Source organism: Rattus norvegicus, chromosome 6 (assembly GCF_021556685.1).
Source record: "Rattus norvegicus strain SHRSP/BbbUtx chromosome 6, alternate assembly SHRSP_T2T, whole genome shotgun sequence".
NCBI lineage: Eukaryota > Metazoa > Chordata > Mammalia > Rodentia > Muridae > Rattus > Rattus norvegicus.
The window spans coordinates 86,648,656-86,671,148 of record NC_141539.1 but is presented as its reverse complement, the minus strand read 5'-3'; positions in this window follow the sequence as shown (position 1 = coordinate 86,671,148).

The following is a 22,493-nucleotide window of genomic DNA, read 5'->3' as shown; positions in this document are numbered from 1 at the left end:
GAGTAACAAAAATATTGAAATTTTCAAGGGCTACTATTTCTGCTGTAAGAACATATCTTTCACATATGAGCAATGATGAAGTATCAACACTGTTGACTGGACACATCCTGTGTAGTGATAACAACAGTTAATATGTAAACATAATTGGGTCAAATCTCTAGGATCTCATTCCTAGATGAAAAACTATTGGAAATTAATGGCTACAAAGACAAGAGTCATAAATGCCCTGTAAGATATTGTCAATCAGCCTTAAATATATATATATATATATATATATATATATATTATATTATATATATATATGTGTGTGTGTGTGTGTGTGCACAAATATGCGTGCATGCATGTTCATGTGTAACAATTATAATTAAAAAGAAAGACTCATGAATTTGAGAAGCATTGTTGGGAGAGGTAAGAGAATTTTGGAGGGGCAGATAAAGAATAATGGTAATATGAATATAGTACACGTTTGGGAAATTACACAAAATAAATCTACTTTAAATTGAACAAAAAGTACATCAAGAAAAATGTAAAAGAACCCTTGCAAAGTTTTCATTAAGCTTAAGGTATAAATTGCATTAAATATTAGTCTATAATATTCTCACAAATATATAAATGGCCAGGTTCAATTATAAGTACTTTAAACCATTTGAACTGTCAAACACAATAAAATGCATTACAGTCACTGTGGCCAGTTTGTCTGCTTGGTGTGGAAGAAGAGAGTCATAAGAAATAGTACTCTTAACTGGATATAATGTCTTCCAAACTCATTTGGAAAAGAAATGTGGAAAAGGGTAAATCTTGTGCCGACCCAGGAAGCTTCTACCTTAGAAACTGTGATGAATATTGTCTTAGTTAGGGTCTTATTGCTGTGAACAGACACCATGACCAATATAAGTTTTATAAAGGACAACATTTAATTGTGGCTGGCTTACAGGTTCAGAGGTTCAGTCCATTATCATCGAGGTAGGAGCCTGGCAGCATCCAAGCAGGCATGGTGCAGGAGGAGCTAAGTTCTACATTTTCAGACAAAGCAATCCAGAATCACACTGAGCATCCTCAGGCAGCTAGGAGGAGGGTCTCTAAGCTAACCCCAACAATGACACACTTCCTCCAACAAGGCCACAGATTCTAATCGTGCCACTACCTGGGCCAAGCATATGCAAACCATCACAAATATATTTGGTTGTCAACTTGTCTACACCTGAAATTAATTAAATTCCAATGTCCTTAACACACTGTGGCAGAGCTTTTTCCTTAATTAAGTAATATGAAGTAAGAAAATCCACTGTTAATTTGGATTTCTGGTGTAGGAAAATCTACCTTTAATGAAGGATGGTGAAGTGTACTATATATTTACTGCCACAGTCAGGTATGGCAAGGAGTCAGTTATCATTAAAGTAAATACTTTTTGAGAAAACATAATACAACATAATTCCTATAAAAGTCAGTGTATCTGTAGAAGGAATTTATTTAAGTAAATTATAGATAAGAGATTGAAAGTTATTGGCACGTTTTAAGAATTAGTTTATTTTTTAAATGACTGCTGTGGAAAATGATGGAACTTAAGATTTATATGGTAGTAAGTCATGATGAAGGACAGGAGAATAAATATGGAAGTCGCTGTATAGTAATTTAATCGCCATATGCAGTAGACTATATTGTGTTTTGTAGGGCTATTTCTCACTAGAGAAAGTCATGTCGAAAGTATGCAGTATATCTCCAGTTTAACTTTGAAATATTTTAAAGGTCATCTGCTTATTTAATCAACTTGTTTGAATATTTAATACATGCACTTATTGTTGAAGAAGAACTTACCAAACCTAAAAATATTTATTTTCTGTGTTCATTTCTCTCTGGGAGACACAGGGGAGTAATTGTAAGTGGATGCTAGATATGTCTTCATACTCTATATCATCAAATCATAACTGCACTAAATGTGCAAACTTGTTCATATTGGATTTGCACAAATGTTAAGTCATTAAATGCTACTTGGCAGGTTTAGAATTATTTATAAAAACTGATGTCTTTGAAATCACCTTATCAGTTCTTTCATGGTTATAGGTTTAGTCATTTGGGAGATAAAAGGATACAGTCCCTTCTCTTAACATAGCTTTATAAATTATGATAGAAAAGTCAAACCAAAGGGTCAGACGCATATGATTTTATCTTCTGATTAAGTGTTTAATAAGTGGGTATATTTTGAGTGTTATTTTATCTATTTCCATATGAGCAGAACAAAATGCCATGGTTAGTCTAACAGGTGTAGGCAAGGATGCTAATGCCAAAAAAAAAAAAAAAAGAGATGGAAATAAAATGCAGTTACGCTCTCCTATATAGTGAGGAATGGCGTCATTTGGCGCAGACTCTTGGCTACCAAACTAAAACAAGAAGCCAAAAAAACTCACTTTAATAAACCCACCTAGGATAAGTCAGTTATTTTTGGAAAGAAAACCTTAGAGGGGAATAAAAGCAACATGTTAGAAGAAATTAGATTTAAAAATCTAGAGATAATTCGGGGGCATGAAAGGCTATTTTAGAAATATTAAAGACAGTAAATAATCCAATTACATAAGTAGTTCAGTTATTGTTTTCGAGCCAAATATGGAGATAGGTATTTACAGAAATTATTTTGTTGCTATATCTATGCTTTAGTTCACTTGTGTTTTAGTGAAATTCTAGTTGTACCATCTTTTGGCAAGCTCTTAAACAGCCCCAGTCTCCACAGATTTACCTTATCTTTTTCATATGATCACTTTCTAGGCTTGGAAAAGTAAAACAGCACCAAAACAGTAAGAGTAGAAGCAGAAATAACAAAAGCAACTGTTAACTGACAACTCATGCTTTCTCTATACTGCTTGTCTATTCATTTAATAATTCTTGCATCAAAAGTCCTCAGTAGATTTGAATAGTATTTTATTGTTCATCACAGACATGAAGGAAAGTCAGAGATAATGTGAAGATGATTTTTGTCTTTGTAAATAGAGAAGCCACAAAACAATGAAATGTCAAAGCTTTTCCTTATCATAACCCATGAGGCAGACATTACGTTGGCAGAGTTTTTGAAAACCTGACAGGTGGGAAGGTTGGTTGATAAATGTTTAGCATAAGTAGTGTGCATTGAGAAGAAGCATATGTTTAAAAAACCTGGAATTTTTAGCCCTTTGCTCCAGAGGGACTATATTAACATATGGTGTACTGAACAACTGATTAACCTTCCTACTAAGGAGACATCAAATTTAGAAGCTTTCTGCTACATCAATATATTTGGAATACTCAGAAACAAAGTCTCAATTGCTTATGTGTATAAATCTTGTTTCCTCATGGACAACTTACAAAGGATCTCTCTCTCTCTCTCTCTCTCTCTCTCTCTCTCTCTCTCTCTCACGCACGCACACACACACACACACACACACACACACACACACACACACACACAAAGATTTAGCCAGATAGTAAAAACTTCACAGAATACATACACCAGTTGCCAGTGTATTTCTAGGAAAATTTAGATGAAATACAGTTACTTGACTATACTTATTAAACTTGTTAACTGCATTTCAAGGTGAGAGGCACAGTTACTTCTCTCAACCAAATTTTAACTACAATGAGTCTCCATCCCTTAATCTTCAGAAATTGTCTCTGTAAATTTAAAGGTATTTTTAAATCTTATATGGTACAGGAAAGCTAAGAGCTCTTATTTACATCTGAAATACCTTTGAAAGAGTATGTCAAATACAAGGGATCATTAGTGATACCTGTTTCTTTTCTGTAAAATTCTAAAAGTACATTGTCATCATTTATTATTTATTTATGTATTTATGTATTTCACTTTGATTTATTTTTACCATTTTGGATAATATAAATGCATTTTGATTATATACTCACTTGTGATAATTATATAGATACTAGATTTTTCTTTTAAATATATTGATTTATATTAATTTCCTCAAACCAATTAAGGCAAAAATTTTTATGTTCCAATAAAAGGTACATTTCTCAGATCAGTTATTATAATTAGTTCAACATTTAAATTATGAAGTAAAATATATCCTTCAACTGTCATAAAGAACCTCCTAGAGTTATGTCCTATTATATTATTTTGAAGTTAATTGGACACAGTAAGGGCAACTATTTTCTATTTCGTTTTGCTCAATTTTCATTTCAAATCATTTTTCGAGTAGTATTATGTAATATATCAAAACATTCCTACTTTGCAGTTTCAATTTTTTTCACTTAAACCAATAAGACTATTTGAAAATAAAATATTTAAGTACAGTAAAACGAAAGAAATGGAAGTATTCATGCATTTTATTGCCAGTATGTGAAAGTAATTCATTTTCCAACTGAGTGCTGAAATATTATACAATTTATACAATTCAGTAATAAAACAAATAACCTAACTAGACATATAAAGACATAGAATGAACTTAAATGCATTTTAATAACTGACAAAAATAAATTTCAAGAGGTCATATGATATTTGAAAATAAATGTGGAATGCTCTGGAAAGTGTAATCTGTTGATATTTGTAATTCCCAGATGTTTTTGGAAAGCAAGTGCAACTCTGCACCATGCTAAAGTCTGCCAGCACCTTGCTAATGATTTTCTAAGTTTCTAGAACTATGATCAGATTCATGCTTGTTGTTTAATGGACTGTGTTATGTTAATGCATGTAGCCCAAAAATGGCTAAAAAAAATCATTAAATCTATGATCATTCCTAGACCAAGAACCATCTGTTTAAAACCACCAGATAGGTGTAAAGTGGAATCTCATAGTCATTTGTATTTGCATTTCCCTGATGATTTAGGGCATTCAACATTTCTTAAAGTGCTTTTCAGACATTAGATATAGCTGTATTAAACAGAATTCTCTGCTTAAATTCTCTATCCATTTTTAAAATTGGGTTATATGGGTTGTCCCTATCTAACTTTTTGAGATCTTTATATATTTTGGATATTATGTATCAGACACAAGGTGGGAGAAGATATTTTCCCAATCTGTAGGGTGTTGTTTTGTTCTAATGATGGTGTCTAAACATTTGCAGAAGATTTCAGCTTCATGAGTCCCATTTATTACTGTCGATCTTAGTGCCTGAGCCACTGGTGTTCTGTTCAGGAAATTGCCCCCTATATCAGTGAGTTCAAGGTTAATCCTACTTTCTCTTCTATTAGATTTAGTATATCCTTCCCCTACCTTTTACATAAGCATTCCCAACTTCAATCCAATGCTTTTCTGTGAATATCTGCATCTGTCTCAGTCAGCTGCTCATAGAGCCTTTCAGAGGACAACCATGCTATGCTTTTGCCTGCAAGAACAACATAGCATCACTAATAGTTTGAAACATTCTCACATGATGAATCTTAATTTGGCCTGGTCACCAGTCAGTCACTTCTTCAGTCTCTGCTATATTTTTGCCCCTGCATTTCTTTCATATAGGGATAATTTTGGGTGGAAAGTTTTGAGATGGGTTCATGCTCCCATGCCTCCATGAGGGACCCTGTCTAACTACTGGAGGTGGTCTCTGCAGCTTCCGTATCTCCACAACTGGGCATTTCGGCTAATGTCCTGGGAACATCCCCATGTCAGCTCTCTGTAAGTTTCTAGTATCCTCCCCATCTCCAATCCATGCAACTTTATATTTCCATTAATTCTCCTGGCACTTGAGCTTCATTTCTGTCTCCCTCACACCTGATCCTGCCCACTTTTACCCCTCAGTCCCACTGACTATCATAATTATTTTATACCGTTTTCTATGTGAAATTCAAGGATCTTCGATTGTGCTTCCTTCTTTTTTAGCTCATTTGAGTCTGTATAGTGTAATCTGGGTATCCTAAATTTTATCGCTATTATCCACTTATCAGTGAGGACATATCATGCATATCCATTGGGAATCTGTGTTACCTCACTCAGGATATTTTGTCGGTGCTAGAAATTCAGTTTTGTCTGCAAAATTCAGATATCTTGTTCATCACACATTTATTAATAACATCCAGAAACTGGAAACAACCCAGACATCTCTCAACTGAAAAATGGATAAAGAAAATGTAGTTCATTTATGCAATGGAATGCTAGTCATGCTCTAAGATTAAGAATTGCCAAATGGGACCTCATAAAACTGCAAAGCTTTGTAAAGCAAAAGACACTGTCATTAGGAAAAAATGGCAACCAACAGATTGGGAAAAGATCTTAACCAATCCTACAACAGATAGAGGCCTTATATCCAAAATATACAAAGAACTCAAGAAGGTAGACTCCAGAGAGCAAAATCACCCTATTAAAAATGGGGTACAGAGCTAAACAAAACATTCTCAGCTGAGGATTATCGAATGGCCACAAAACACCTAAAGAAATGTTCAACATCCTTAGTCATCAGGGAAATACACATCAAAATAACCCTGAGATGCCAACTCACACCAGTCAGAGTGGTTAAGATAAAAAACTCAGGTGACAGCAGATGCTGGCGAGGATGTGGAGAAAGAGGAACACTCCTCCATTGTTGGTGGGATTGTAGACTGGTACAACCACTCTAGAAATCAGTCTGGAGGTTCCTTAGAAAATAAGACATTACATTACCTGAGGACCCAGCTATACCTCTCTTGGGCATATACTCAAAAGATGCTCCAACATACAACAAAGACACATGCTCCACTCTGTTCATAGCAGCCTTATTTATAATAGCCGGAAGGTGGAAAGAACCCAGATGCCCTTCAACAGAGGAATGGATACAGAAAATGTGGTACATCTACACAATGGAGTACTACTCAGCTATCAAAAACAATGACTTCATGAAAATCGTACCTCCCATGCTTAATATTTTGGCAAAGGTGCTAGAAATAGGTACATATTCTTGTCACAGACAAGCACTATTCCAACTGAGACATCTCTCTGGCCACTAACAGAAACGTTCTTATTCTCTTTTTAGCTATTATAATTATTTTAAAATTTTAGTATTTTGTTCAACAAAATACTAATACAGAAATTTCTGTCTAAATGAGTCAATCTGTTTTCAGAAACATATAGAATTTGTTTATACCATTTTGGTTACATAAATATGAGAAATGCCTTTTTATATCTAAATTTTAAATACAGTGAAATATTTTGAAAAACTTTAAGATATTTTTGAAGATAAATTTTTTAACTAAAATAATTTCTTAATTTTATAACACTTGATAACAGAAACTCGGTTGCTGACATATTTGGTTCTTTTTATTGTTCACTTTTTTATTCTCTGGTTTGCATAGTCCTACACTAAACAAAAACACAAATGTGCATAGTTAATTATTATGCACAGTTAATTATTCTTTTCTATTAGGTCATACCAATACTTGTAAGATTAAAATATGACTGTAGACATCCACAATGCCTGTTATCATCTTTACGCATATCACCTGAGCCACAGTGCCAGCACTTTCACATCTAAAGAATTGTGTGTACTCTTTAATAAAGGTAAAATCTTTCCTACAATAATACGACTCAGAATAAAAATTGGTCTGAAACTACTCGCTAATTTTCTTGTTGACCGTCTGTTAATAAAACTCTTTTCATTTGATGCTAGTGACTATTGGTTTAGGGCTTTGTTCCATGACAGTTAACAAAGGTATTCCTTCCAGGGTCATGGCATGTAGTATGCTCTGATATCATCTCAACTCAGTTTAAATAATATTTCTGTCCTTATTGGGCACCAATGAGAGGAGAATCCCTTGGGCCTGCCAAGGTTCGACACCCCCTGCCCGCAGTGTAGGGGAATGTCAGGGCTGGAGGGTGAGAAGAGGTGGGTGGATGGGTGCGGGAACACCCTCATACAAGAAGGGGAGAAGGGATGGGATAGGATGTTTATGTATGGGAAACTGGGAAAGGGGATAACATTTGAAATGTAAATAAATTACCTCTAAAAATAGAATAAACAGAAAGATCTCTGTCCCACAGAACACCAAAGCCTCCAAGACTCCAGAAATCTCAGTCTTGATGTCCTTCTATCCAATAGTAAACAATATCTAGAAAGTTTTACTGTTAGGAATGTTGGAGTAGACCTGTGTAGTTACCTTCTGTATTCACCACTGTTACCAGAATTAATTAATTAATTAACTAATTAATTAATTAATTAATTAATTTTCATGCCCAGTGGGTCTTTCTTTTTCTTCTTCTTCTTTTTTTATTTTTTAGTTACCAGAATTTCTTGCAGCTCTAGAATATTTCAACCCTGCTTTTCCTCCAAGAAAAACCTTCCCTGCAGAAATCAGGCACAGTGAGAGACCCTAAGACATCACGAAATTTACCTTGAAGCCATCCCTTTTTAGACTTTTCATCCTTATGTTGCTAAATATGCAACTGTGAAGAAATGGTATTCTCAATCTCCTTGGCCTTATGTCTGCCTGAACTCAGCCAGGCATTATTTACTTCTTCTTTTACATAGCCACTAGTCAGTAATTTTAACCTCTGACAAGGTATTCTCCACAAGATGCTTAGCATGTTAAAGGAGGTATTGCATGTGGAATAAAAGTTTTGACTTAGTAATAGCTGGTTTAGAATTCTAGCGCCTTTTTACAAATCAGTACATGAGATATTTAACATGCTTCATATTTTCTTTTGGGAGAGATATTTAAAGTGAAAATAGATCCTTGTGGGTACCATCCTATTGTCATATTTTCATTTTTGGTGATTGATTTGATATATAAGGTAAAAGATGTTGCTTGAGGAAATTAGACCCTGGTATTAAAACTAAAAAAAATAAACACTTAGGTTTAAATCCATGGAAAATGAATTATACAGTTTAAAGTTTACTCTCATAATAAATATTTTATAATACTGTTCTCAAGATATTCAAACATACAAGAGAAATAAGCAATGACATTAACATTTTTGGAAATAATATTTGAAGCTTCACACTATTTTTGCTGATGAACTAACCTGGCACAGTTACCTTTATAACTATGAAAATAAAATGTGGTAATTTAATGTTTTCTAATTAAATTCTGTTACTCAGAACACCAAGCAATAAGATATTTGAGAAATCTAACTATCATTCTTTCTGAAATTGAAATATTTTCTGCAGTCGAACAAAAGATACAGAGTAGAAAAAGAATAGTGTCTTCTGGTGATTACTGTATAAATACGTAGAGATATTAGTAGAAAATATATGAAATTGATGATTTACGCCAAAATATATGTGCATAATTTATTGTTCAGTTACCTATACAATATATACAGTTGTTTCACAGAAGGCTCGGGTACCCTCATGCTTGCATTCATCAAAAAGTAAAATCACTCCAGCTTTAGTCACATTGTATAAACTACTACATTAATTAGTAAGACCAGACCTTGATGATTATGTTAGACTCTACAACAATATTACATCTCTCCCAGAAGGTTTGTATTCATGTGAAATTAGCTGAACTAACAGAATTAGAAGAAAGAGTAGTTAATTTGTCTTGACTTTCAGTCTGAATAAAATTTTATTAAATTTCCAATATAACCAAGGTTTAGCTTTCTGGGTTATTATTATTATATTATAATATCAAATCCTTACCTCATTTTTGAGACCACCTTTTGGAATGTTGGGGTAAACTGTAGAGAAAAGATTGCTTTTAAATAAAAAATAAGATGTTAGTATTTTTACAAGAAAACTGTTTTATTTTTCAAAAACTTTTTGTATTACTGCTTTTTAAGATTTACACATGGAAATTTTGCATACTCTTATCTTTCACTTTCCTAAAACCCATGAGTATCCTCACCCTTTCCCCCAAACAATCATCTCTCATGTCCATGTCATTTCATGTTGTTTTGTGCCTTGCCAAGATTAATCAGAACTTTACTAGGGCCACAGGCTTAGTACTATTGGTTAGAGTTTAGTGAGCTTAGCAATGTGTTTTCAGCAACAGGCTATCATTCCTTTTTCTACCATAAATTGTCTAGCCTACAGTTCATGGTTTTTTCTTTTCTTTTTTTTTTTTTTTACCAGTATGAGAAAAACCAAATCACTTTATTTAATACCAGTGTTTCAGTTTCTTTGCAATATTTACTTGTGTATTTACTTAGTTATTTGGAGACAGGGTCTCACAGGTAGCTAACAGGCTGGCCAAGAAATTACTATATAGACCAGGCTGGCCTGTAATGTGTAGAGGAATGCTCTGCTTCCCAAGTGCTGGGGTTAAAAGCTGTGAGACACCATGTCTGACTTAAAAAGAAATAACAGACAAATATACAATTCTTGATAAATATCTTTTCTTTCTTGATAAATATCTTCCCCCCCCCAACAATCACGTTCACTGGGAGGTTCAGTCTTGGCAGGAACAAGGGCTTCCCCTTCCACTGGTACTCTTACTAGACTATTCATTGCTACCTATGTGGTTAGAGCCAAGGGTCAGTCCATGTATAGTCTTTAGGTAGTGGCTTAGTCCCTGGAAGCTCTGGTTGCTTGGCATTGTTGTTCATATGGGGTCTCAAGCCCCTTCAAGCTCTTTCAGACTTTTCTCTGATTCCTTCAATAGGGGTCCCGTTCTCAGTTCAGTGGATTGCTGCTGACATTCGCCTATGTATTTGTGTATTCTGGTTGTGTCTTTCAGGAGAGATCTACATCTGGTTCCTGTCAGCCTGCACTTCTTTGCTTCATCCATCCTATCTAGTTTGGTGGCTGTATATGTATGGGCCACATGTGGGGCAGGCTCTTAATGGGTGTTCCTTCTGCCTCTGTTCTACACTTTGCCTACCTATTCCCTCCAAAGGGTATTCTTTTATTTTATTTATTTATTTTATTTTTTTAGTAGAAGTCAATTTATTCGCCGAGTCCTCTTACTCAGCCCTCTCTCTCTCTTTTTTTTATTAACTTGAGTATTTCTTATTTACATTTCGAATGTTATTCCCTTTCCCGACTTCCGGGCCAACACAAGGGTATTCTTGTTTCTTTTTTAAAGAAGGAGTGAAGCATTCGCATTTTGGTCATCCTTCTTGAGTTTCATGTGTTCTGTGCATCTAGGGTAATTTGAGCATTTGGGCTAATAGACACTTATCAACGAGTACATACTATTAATTGGATATTTTTATATACATTTCAAATGGTATTCCCTTTTGCAGTTTCCTGTCCGTAAGCCCCCAATTGCATCCTCCTCTCCTTCTTCTGTAAAGGTGTTCCCCCTCCCCAACTTCCCCCTTACTGCCTCTCCACCTTGACATTCCTCTACAGTTCGGGGTCCAGCCTTTACAGGACCAAGGGGTTCTCCTCCCATTAGTGATCAACAAGGCCATCCTCTGCTACATGTGCAGCTGGAGTCATGGGTCTGTCCATGTGTAGTCTTTGGGTGTTAGTTTAGTTTCTGGGAGCTCCGGTTGGTTAATATTATAGTTCTTATGGGGTTGCAAGCCTCTTCTTTTCTCTAATTCCTCCCACAGGGACTCGGTTCTCAGTTCAATGCTTTGCTTCTAGAATTCACCTCTGAATTTGACATGCTCTGGCTGAGCCTCTCAGGAGGAAGCTTTATTGGCATGTACTTCTTGGCTTCATCAATATTATCTGGGTTTGGTGGAGAGATGTATGTGTGTATATATGCTGCATCCACACGTGGGGCAGGCTCAGAATAGCTACTCCTTCAGTATCTGCTCCAAACTTTGTCTTCATATCCTCTATTATGAATAATTTTCCCCCTTTTATTGTATCTTGGGTATTTTGAGCTTTTGGGTTAATATTCACTTATCAGTAAGTACATACCATGTGTGGTTTTGCTTGTGTGTGTGTGTATGTGTATGTGTGTGTGTGTGTGTGTGTGTGTGAGAGAGAGAGAGAGAGAGAGAGAGAGAGACAGAGAGAGAGAGAGAGAGACAGAGAGAGAGACAGAGATTGGGTTAATTCACTCAGGATGATATTTTCTTATCCCATCCATGTGCCTATGAATTTCATGAAGTCATTGTTTTTAATAGCTGAATAGTACTGCATTGTGTAGATGTACCACATTTTCTGTTTCCACTCCTCTGTTTAAGAGCATCTGGGTTCTTTCCAGTTGAAGGGTATTATAAAAGAGGCTGGTATAAACATAGTGGAGCATGTGTCTTTGTTGTATGTTGGAGCATCATTTGTATATATGCCCAGGAGACATATAGCTGGGTCCTCAGGTAGTGAAATGTCCAATTTTCTGAGGAACCTACAGAGTGATTTCCAGAGTAGTTGTACCAGTTTGCAATCCCCCCCCAAAAAAATGGAGGAGTGTTCCTCTTTCTCCACAACCTTGTCAGCATCTGTTGTCATCTGAGTTTTTGATCTTAGCCATTCTGACTGGTGTTAGGTGGAATCTCAGGGTTGTTTTGTTTTACATTTCCCTGATAACTAAGGATGTTGAATATTTCTTTAGGTACTTCTCAGCTATTCGATATTCCTCAACTGAGAATTCTTTGTTTAGCTCTGTACCCATTTTTAAGAAGGTTATTTGGCTTTCTGTAGTCTACCTTCTTGAGTTCTTTTAATATAGTGGATATTAGCCCTCGATCAGATATAGAATTGTTAAAGGTCTTTCCCCAATCCTTTGGTTTTTCTTTTGCCCTTTCTGCATCTTCTGCAGAAATATTCCCCAAGGTTTAGAAGCAATTACCTAAGTGACATGTCTAGGATTAGACCTACTGCTTATTATCTGCATCTAAGGAAACTATATATCTCATTCTTTATTGTTCTTTTGGAAGGAAGCTGCCTTTCTTTATGAGTCAGAAAGTTCTTAATAGTTTCCAATTATTCCAAAGTCCTCATACTCACTTCTATTCTTCTGATTCCTCCTTGAGCTATGACTTGTTCCTAACCAAAAGAATTGGAACAGGTTAAAACAAAAAGTCTGGTTACATTGAATAAATCCATCATAAAATCTTCATGTTTGCTTTTCACACATAATTTTTTTCTGCTTTTCAATAATGCAAATTTTCCCTAGAGGATTATCACACACTGTGAGAAGTTTCCAGACCTCACAGTCACCTCACAGACCTCAGTTTGAAATGCTGAGTCAGTGAACAAGAGCTAGATAAAGAGACATCATCTTCACAGCTCACAAAAAATTTGACTGCTTCCTCCCACTGCATTTCTTCATGGAGAAAACCAACCCTTGTTGATACATTGTTATTTTAGAGGGTGGCCATCTAATTTGACTTTCTATACACAAAAATTATAAGAAAAAACCTTTGGTAGTTTTAATAAGAATGATCTCTGCAAGCGCATATAGTTGAACTTTTAGTCACCAAGGAGTGGAATTCTTGGATATGTTTAGAATCACAGGGAGATGATGCCTTGTTGGTGGAAGTTTGTCCCTGAGAGTGGGCTTTGGGGTTTCCAAATTCCATTCCAGGCTCAGTTTCTCTGCTGTAGATCAGGAGGTAGCTCCCTAGTGCCATGTGTATAGCCATGCCTCCTACCATGATGATACTTGACTAAACCTCTGAAACTACTAGCAAATCTCCAATTGAATCCTTTCTGTTTTGAGAGTTGCCTTGGTCCTAGTGTACCCAGGCATTTGGGCTTTAGGTAATTTCGGTTGTAGTCAAGTTGACAACCAAGAATAGCCATCACCGTACCCATTATGGAAAGCTGTTCGGTAATATGATGAATTAATACTTCGTACATCAAAACATTTCACAGTTTGTCATAAATGAAATAAAAAATATAGTCGTTGCTGCATCTGTCACCTTATTGGAGAAAATAAGCTCTAGTCCTGCTGTGACACTTTTGAAGCCACAATTTTTTAAATCTAATTGATAGATTTTTGGGCATATTCACTCTTCATAGTTCAACAACCAAAAAACATGAATTTTGTGCTTGCATTTGTACAATTTTCTGCTAGGAATGCTAAATGAATACTGAAAAACTCAGATATGTTGCAGTACTCCTCCTCACACACTCAAAACACACTCCTAACTTCATGAAAGCAGCCATGACAACTAAAAACCAAAGCTAGAACATTTAACTATCAAAACCCCACTCTTCTGTCAATGAACTGTAACTGAGTAGTAACGCTCTTCACTGACCACACAGCCTGTGCTTGTTTCTTTTATGCTTCTCCATGCATCCACTTTTCTTTTTTTTTTTACTTGTCCCTTAAGAAAGTAAATTTTATTTCTCTTTTACTTTTTTTTTTTATTAACTTGAGTATTTCTTATATACATTTCAAGTGTTATTCCCTTTCCCAGTTTCCGGGTAAACATCCCCCTCCCCCCTCCCTTTCCTTATGGGTGTTCCCCTCCCAACCCCCCCCCCCATTGCCGCCCTCCCCCCATAGTCTAGTTCACTAGGGGTTCAGTCTTAGCAGGACCCAGGGCTCCCCCTTCCACTGGTGCTCTTACTAGGATATTCATTGCTACCTATGGGGTCAGAGTCCAGGGTCAGTCCATGTATAGTCTTTAGGTAGTGGCTTAGTCCCTGGAAGCTCTGGTTGCTTGACATTGTTGTACTTTTGGGGTCTCGAGCCCCTTCAAGCTCTTCCAGTTCTTTCTCTGATTCCTTCAACGGGGGCCTATTCTCAGTTCAGTGGTTTGCTGCTGGCATTCGCCTCTGTATTTGCTGTATTCTGGCTGTGTCTCTCAGGAGCGATCTACATCCGGTTCCTGTAGGCCTGCACTTCTTTGCTTCGTCCATCTTCTCTAATTGGGTGGCTGTATATGTATGGGTCATATGTGGGGCAGGCTTTGAATGGGTGTTCCTTCAGTCTCTGTTTTAATCTTTGCCTCTCCCTTCCCTGCCAAGGGTATTCTTTTTCCTCATTTAAAGAAGGAGTGAAGCATTCACATTTTGAGCATCCACTTTTCTAACCTGAACATTTCTTTATCATAAACTGCCTCATCTCAACCTATCTTCCCTTCGCTACTTTGTCTCATTTTCACTTTTTTCTCTTTTTGGTTTTTAATTTTGGAATAAGCTTTTGCTTTGTGTAATCTCAATAGTCCTGGAACTCATTCTGATGATGAAGCTGAATTTGAATTCAGAGAAAACTGCCTGAATATGCCTCCCAAGTGCTGAGTGTGCTGGCATTTTTAAGGATAAATGACAGAAAGGATTGAGTCCCCTACAGGTATTTTCTATAAGCACATTGATTTTTTTTTGTGATTTGTGCAGCGTGGAAGGACTCAGCAATATTTGTAGCACATAGCACCAGATGCCTGTAGGTCTATACACAATCCAAAGATCTGTGCATACAAATGGAATAATTCTCTTTGCCCATCACTTCCTCAGACAAGCTTGTTTTCATCACATTAAACACAAATGATTTTTCTGTCCAACTTTGGCTTAGTTAAACTTTTCCTTTACTTTATACTTTTTGTATAATTTTTATTTTGGCTTGTTTAATCTAGTAAATATGAAAATATTTGTGAATTTGACTCCAGCAATATATTGTGACCAGAACTGTTTCTACCACCAATATTAGTAACTCTTTTGTCTTATATCAGCTTAAATTGGAGGAAATGTTGAAGAAGGACTGCCAACACAGAAGAAATTGAATTCATATGTTTGTATATTTCTTTATCTTTTCCTCTTTCTCTCAATTTCTCCTTATGATTATATTATTTGAATACAGTAGCTTGAGAATGCCAAGTTATCAGGATTGATTTTTGTCATATGCCTGTAGTAAATTTTTCCTTTTGTATGAAACAATGATTTTGATGTTATATAGATTTTTATATCAGCAGTGGTCAAAACGAGTTCCAGAATAGTTAAAATACAGTTTATGCGTGTGTTTCTATGACACAGTTAATAAGCATGTTTTAAATATTTGTTATTATTTCTTCATTTGTTTATTTATTTGTTTCTATATTATTTTTAAAACCTTGAAATATGGGAACTATGATGAAGAATTCAATTTTTAAGTTTGTGGAATTTTAATTTAGCTATAGATTGCAAACCATATTCTTAATACTTAGTCCTGTTTACTTATAGTAATCAGTTCTATATATACTTCTCTCATTTGCCTATGTCAATACTCTTATTAACATATGTATCTATTAATAATATATATGTGTGTATTATATGTAGTACATTATATATATAGTTTTATATATATATAGTTTTATGTATAGTTTTATATATAGTTTTCATTATATGTGTATGTTTATGAATATGTGTGTGTTTTATAATCTTTTCTCCATTCCTAGTTCAATTAACTTTTTGTACACATCAAACTAACATATATTTAAAGACTATTTAACTCAGGAATTAATATTATTTTTTGCTGCCTCAAATAAAATATTAAGCCTATAAAAGAGTCAATTTTTGTACTAGAAAATCATTTGGGAATTTTAATTGACAATGAAGAGAGGGTTATAGAAAGTCATATTTTAAAAATAAATATGAACAAAACTTTATGAAGAGTATCTTTCATAAAAGTTAGCTTCACTTATCATTTTAAATAATATACATCTTAATTTTTTAGGACAATCTTGCATTTTTCTTGTGCAAAGTTGGATTACCTTAAATAAAAGTAATTTGTATGAAAGTTTTACTATCGTGCTTTCTATTACAATTATTTATTTATAAATGTAACTGTATCAAATGGTATGTTTATATTCCATGAAATAAAATTGATATTTTAACTGCCTTAACTTAAATGATATTTGCAATTTAGCTCTCTCTCTTTTTCCTACCCTTCTATATGTTGCACAATTTGAAATCATTATTTCATGAGTCAAGTAGTTTGACAAAGGCTTATTCAAAGCCATTTGATATACAGTCACCGACAGAGTGTAAGCCTTTAATTGACACCAGTAAGAACAACTCAGAATTAGATTAATGTTTCCATTACCAAATAGCACTTACTTTAATATTATCTCCATTTTAGTGTTTAAATACTTTTAGAAGAAAAATAAAAAATTAAACATCTTTTCTCATGCTTAAGTACTTAATTACCATATGGCCACAAGCTGGTATTTCTGTTGGTAATAGAATTCTTCCAATTTGCATCTTATTACATTTTACTGAAATTTCCCTCGGGCAGATTTAGAGAAGAGAGTTTTATCAAATAGAAGACATAGGTAGCCCTGGAAAGATGCTGAGTAGACATCTACTGAAGGTACTTTGTAACTACTTAGCACTTGATAGCCCTTCTTTACCTCATGTCTGTGCAAACAACTGTAGGAACCCAATCTTGCCATGTGATGTTCACTCTTCCTTGATTGTGAGTCTCCCATCATAGACATTCCAAACAGAACCTAAGCCCATCACAGGCAATTTCAGGACTGCTTGTGTCCTTGTCCCATAATCTTCCATTTATTAGCAATAAACCTCTACCGACATCTATGACATCATTGGTCTCAAGATCTACTTGAAAAGTTGCATATTGTAAGATAAAATAAGCACATCAGTCATCTCTTTTCTATTCAATTACATCCTATAAAATCTCATGACTTGTAAAAGTGCTGTTCTCTGCATTTTTAAATACATTTTTATAGCAATTCGCGAAATGTCAGTATGCTAATGAAGGCCAGCTCAATCATTGTTTCTTACTTGTGAGCAATTAGGTGTATAAAACAATCAAGACTAAACCTTTCTCTAATAAAGCATGTGTGTGTGGGAGGGGTGTTGTGTTTATGTCCAGGTAAACATGTACCTGTGTACAATTGTGTGTGATGGCCAGAGATCAACCTTGGGTGATGTTCCTCAGAATGGCTGTACGCCCTGTTTTTTGTATTTTTTTATTTGTTTGTTTGCTTGTTTTAAGATAGGATCTTTCGTTGGCCTGGAGCTCAGAATGTGTCTAGGTTGGCTGGCTAGTAATCCCCCCATATCCTCTTCTCTTCATCTTTCCAGGATGCTCCACCACCCTCTAGCTTTTTGTCTATGTGTTTTGGGGTTGATCTTGCTTGTTAAGAAAGTACTTTATGGACTGAGCTGGTTCCCTAGAAACTTAGCCAACTTTAATCAATGTTTTTGCCATATGCTGCATAAATTTGTCTGTCTCCTGATATTTATGATATGTGAACTTATCTTAGAAAGTCAACTGACTTATCAGGATATGATGAAAAAAATTGTTGAAATGGAAAGATAGCCTTATATTATTAGAAAGAATTCATTTATAAAGATCCTAACAAGATGGATACTAGGGACCATAGACAGAATACTCTAAGAGGTAAGAAAAGACAGTTAATCTGAGTGATGCCCACAAGGCAACAGATAAAAGCTGTGAAATTATCATATAAAAGAAACTTATTGGCAAAGAGAAAGGCTGAAAAACTCCAGGCAAGAGCTGACCACTAACAGCATGCACAGTACCAACAAGCACTATAAACATTATATATACAATTCCAATCCTTTGTGTATGACTACAGTTAAACTTCAAAACCTTTTCTCTACTTGGGCCAGCTTTCCCTTTCTGAGAAATATTTCTTATTAAAACATCTGTGGCTTTGCCTTCACTACATGTGTCTATTCAATATTTGTCCTGGCATACAGAAACTGAACCTCACTATTCACCATTATTAGTTAGTGAAGCAGTCAGGAGGTAAGATTTATGCTTTTAACGTCTTAAATTTTGTACTCCTTCTCATAGTATCCACTCCAAATTGTAAGCTAAGGGGACAAAGTAGGAATAAGGGCCACAACAGCTAAAGGAAAGATTCAGCATGTAAAGAGTTAGTTGAGCCTGCAGTCTTCTTGGCAGAAACAGTACAGGTGAGAAGAATAGAAAAGGATTTCAAACCATTGTGGGAGAAAACATCAGCCAGTCATCTAATGTAATTGTAAGAAAATAGAACAATACTTTAGAAATGAAAGGTAGTAAAAGATACGATTAGAAAAGAAATCCTGACAATTTTATCACCACCATTTCTGAATTTCATCAAATGCTAAAGAGAATTATAGACCAAAAATAAATAATAATAAACAAGAATAAAAGTTGAGAATGAGTAAAACTTGCTTTAAAAAGCAGCTACACACACATTTTAAGAATTCTCTGGCATTGCAAATAGCATCCAGGAGCTATTCAGGTTTTCATTATGAAGGTTACAAGGGGAAATATTATTAGGAACAATTATATTCATGTATCAAAAGTAGCCAGGGGTGAAGATGGGAGACAAAAAAGGGGAAAAATACAGCATGGTGGTAGATACATGTACTTCCAGCATTAGGAATATGTGTTTGAGGCTAGCAGGAATACATATGGAGATCCTGTTTCAAATATTCAAGCAAAGAAACCACAAAAACCAGAGAGGAATAGAGTCCACATCCAGAGTGTATGTTAATTTTTGTTTGTTTGTTCTGTTGCTTGTTTGGTGGGAGAGACTCATGAAAAAACTCAAGAAAGATAGGGAGCTATGTCTTCCACCTCAGAAATGAGAGTATGACCCGGCAAACAGAGTTACTTCAAACCAAAATGTTTCCTCATACATGCGCACGCACATACACACAATGTTAAAACTGAGAGAAGAACCAGCATCCAGAATATCAGAAATCATTTTAAAATTAGATACCTTGCAATAAATTACTATTACATAATATATTAATATTATATGGTATTTCTCAATGGAAGAAAAAAATGATCAATAAGAAAAAATAATCACCATCCTTATGAATAGGAAAAAAGAAAACCATAATGACAATAGCAGTTATTTCACTCCATCTTGAATAGCTATTGTCAAAAATTAAATGACAGCAAATATTGAGAGAAACAAATCTCCACACTGCTTATAAGAATGGCATGTACTGTAATCGATGTACAAAACCCAATGGAAGTTCCCCAGAATATTTGGAATAATAAATTACCATACAACATTTCTGGATGCACTGGTTACACACAGAAAAGTAAGTCGTAGTAAGTGAAAAAGATATCTACATTTTATCATGGTTTGTAGCACTATTTACATAATTAAAGACAGGAAATTATGAGTGTCTAAAAACCAATGTATAGATAAAAATGTTATATATATATATATATATATATATATATATATATATATATATATATCCATGCTATTCAACCACTGAAATGGAAGAATTCTGACATTTGTACAAGTAAAGATGGAACTACAATGAATTTCACAAAAATGACATAAGACAAGCACAGAGGTTAAGTACTAACTGATCTCATATGGAGAATCTCAAAATGTTAATTCTTTACAAGTTCAGAGCAGGAGGGTGTTAACCAGAGGCTAGGAGAGCAAGAGAGGTGGCAAGACTAGCAAAAGGTTAATTAATGGATGCTAAGTTACAGATGGATAGAAGCAATAATTTCTGGACCTCTATTGTATGGCTGGGTGACAACTGATAATGAAAATGAACTGTGTGCTTTCTCTATAAGCTAGAAAAAAAGGATATTGAATATTTTAATATAAAGAAATATGGAATGTTTGTGGAGATAATTTAGACTGACAAAAACATTACTCTATATATAAATACTAAAATATCATGTAATAAACAATAGTTATGTATAACTTCATGAAATAATTCTAAATATATTTAATGTTTTCGAAACTACACTAATTTTCCCTGCTTTTAATTTTCATTTTAATAGTGAGGAGTATTTATTTATATCTATAACATATGATATCATATCTCTTTATAACAGTATTTAAATTTCATCACATGATATACTACAATAACTTTTTTATTCAATTCATGAATTGTTCTGCATTCTTCCATTGAGGGGAAGTCATTTAAATTTGACACAATTACCTTGGAAGCATCACCAGTGTTATTGTCTCTTCTTTGGCATTCAAATCAAATATATGTTAATTCAGGAACTTGGCTTGTGTATGTGTTAGTAAAATATTCATTTGTGTTGGGTATGTTCTTGAGAATATCATTTTATTTTAAAAAATTAAAATATGTTAGTATGAATGTATAGTGGAAAAAACTTCCAAATGTATGATCTATGCTAACATAGAATGGAGCTTGTGTTTTTGAATGGTTGAAGATAAGGCCAACTATTTCATGCCAATATCCTGCTTGAGTATTATCAACTCTAGAGCCAATTCTAGTATTTTGAACTCATATCCCTAGATTCATAGGCCATATTGAGGAACTTTTTATACAAACTTTTCACAAAATATTTAATGGATTCTTCTCATTTTTCCTCTACCTTCATATTTATATATGTTAACTCAACCTTTTGATGAATATGATTTATTTTAATCTCATTTATTTTCATTTGTCTATTTATTTATTATGCTTTATGGATGTATTTTTGCCCATCATTCGAAGATTCTATCCTTATTGTAAAGTATAGAGTGTACTTTCTGATATCTGTCTTAACCTCTCATTGTTACTATTCTTATTATATTGTTTTTCTATTGAAGTTTATGCTTTATTTGCATAAACATCTGGTGGGGATAAAAAAATGAGAAAATGGAAGTTAACATGGTGTGTGTGCCTTTTTACTCTCTACATGTCTTCAGAGAAACTGCACTATGTTAGGCCCTGAGACAACACTAGGAGTGAGGTCCTCAGAAAAACTGTGTGTTAGTGGTTGATTATTTTCCCACCAGAAGTGATAGGCTGATGATGGATGGATGGTTCATTTTAGAAGTTCTGCATTTGGGTGACCATGCAGGCAAAATTCATAGGGCTGGTTCTCTTAAATAAACTGCTAGTGAGGTTTGTGATCTCATAATCAGGTAAATATGAATATGGTTTTGAGGAATCTAAATATTATAATGACAAATTCCTTTGAAGTAACTATTGCTTTAATAGTGTAATTGATACAATATTACATCAATTTAATTTATACTGTCCTATATTTTCCATGCTAAGTTTGCTTATCAGTAGAATAAATGTTTACTTCTGCAAGAGACTTCTTGTTCATGATCAATTTCCCTTAGAACATAGATGAAAATATATTTAGAAATTGAAGGCAAAAATATATCAAAAATCATTACCTTGACTCTGTTGGATTCCATACTCTGGACCACAACTCTAGTTGTTTACTGTTCCAGAGACACCAGGTAAGATAAAGCCTACTAACACTCCTTAAAGGCTGCCTAATATCCCAAACTGAAGTACTTACCTGGGCTCCATATTTTTGCCCACAGTTTCAGCTGAATTCTGTTTTACTGGAGGCCACACCATATTGGGAACCCGAGAGACCAAGAAGGTACCGAGAATCCCAGAGGCTACATAAGTACTTGGAATACTCCAGAGATCACACAAGCCAAAAGCAAAGTAAAGCAAACAAAACAAAACAAACAAACAAATAATAGTGGCAACACTCTACTGGACCTGATAATCACTGGTCACCAGAACCACACACTACTTGGGCCAGAAGAACAGAGGAGATTGAAGCCAAGAGAAAAAGCATCCAGTTAACAAAGATAGACTCAGAAATCAGCACTTACACCTATAATAATCCCAAACCCAGATGAGGATAGGCCAATATAAGAGCATAATCAACAACAGCCAGGACAATTTAGCACCACCAGAGTCCAGCTCTTCATTTACAGTAATCCCAGTGTTTAACACAGCTGAGGCACCAAAAAAAAGTCGTTAAAATCAGCTTCTTTTTTTTTCAGAGAACTTTCCTGTATCAAAGAAACTAGAATGTAAGGTTCTATG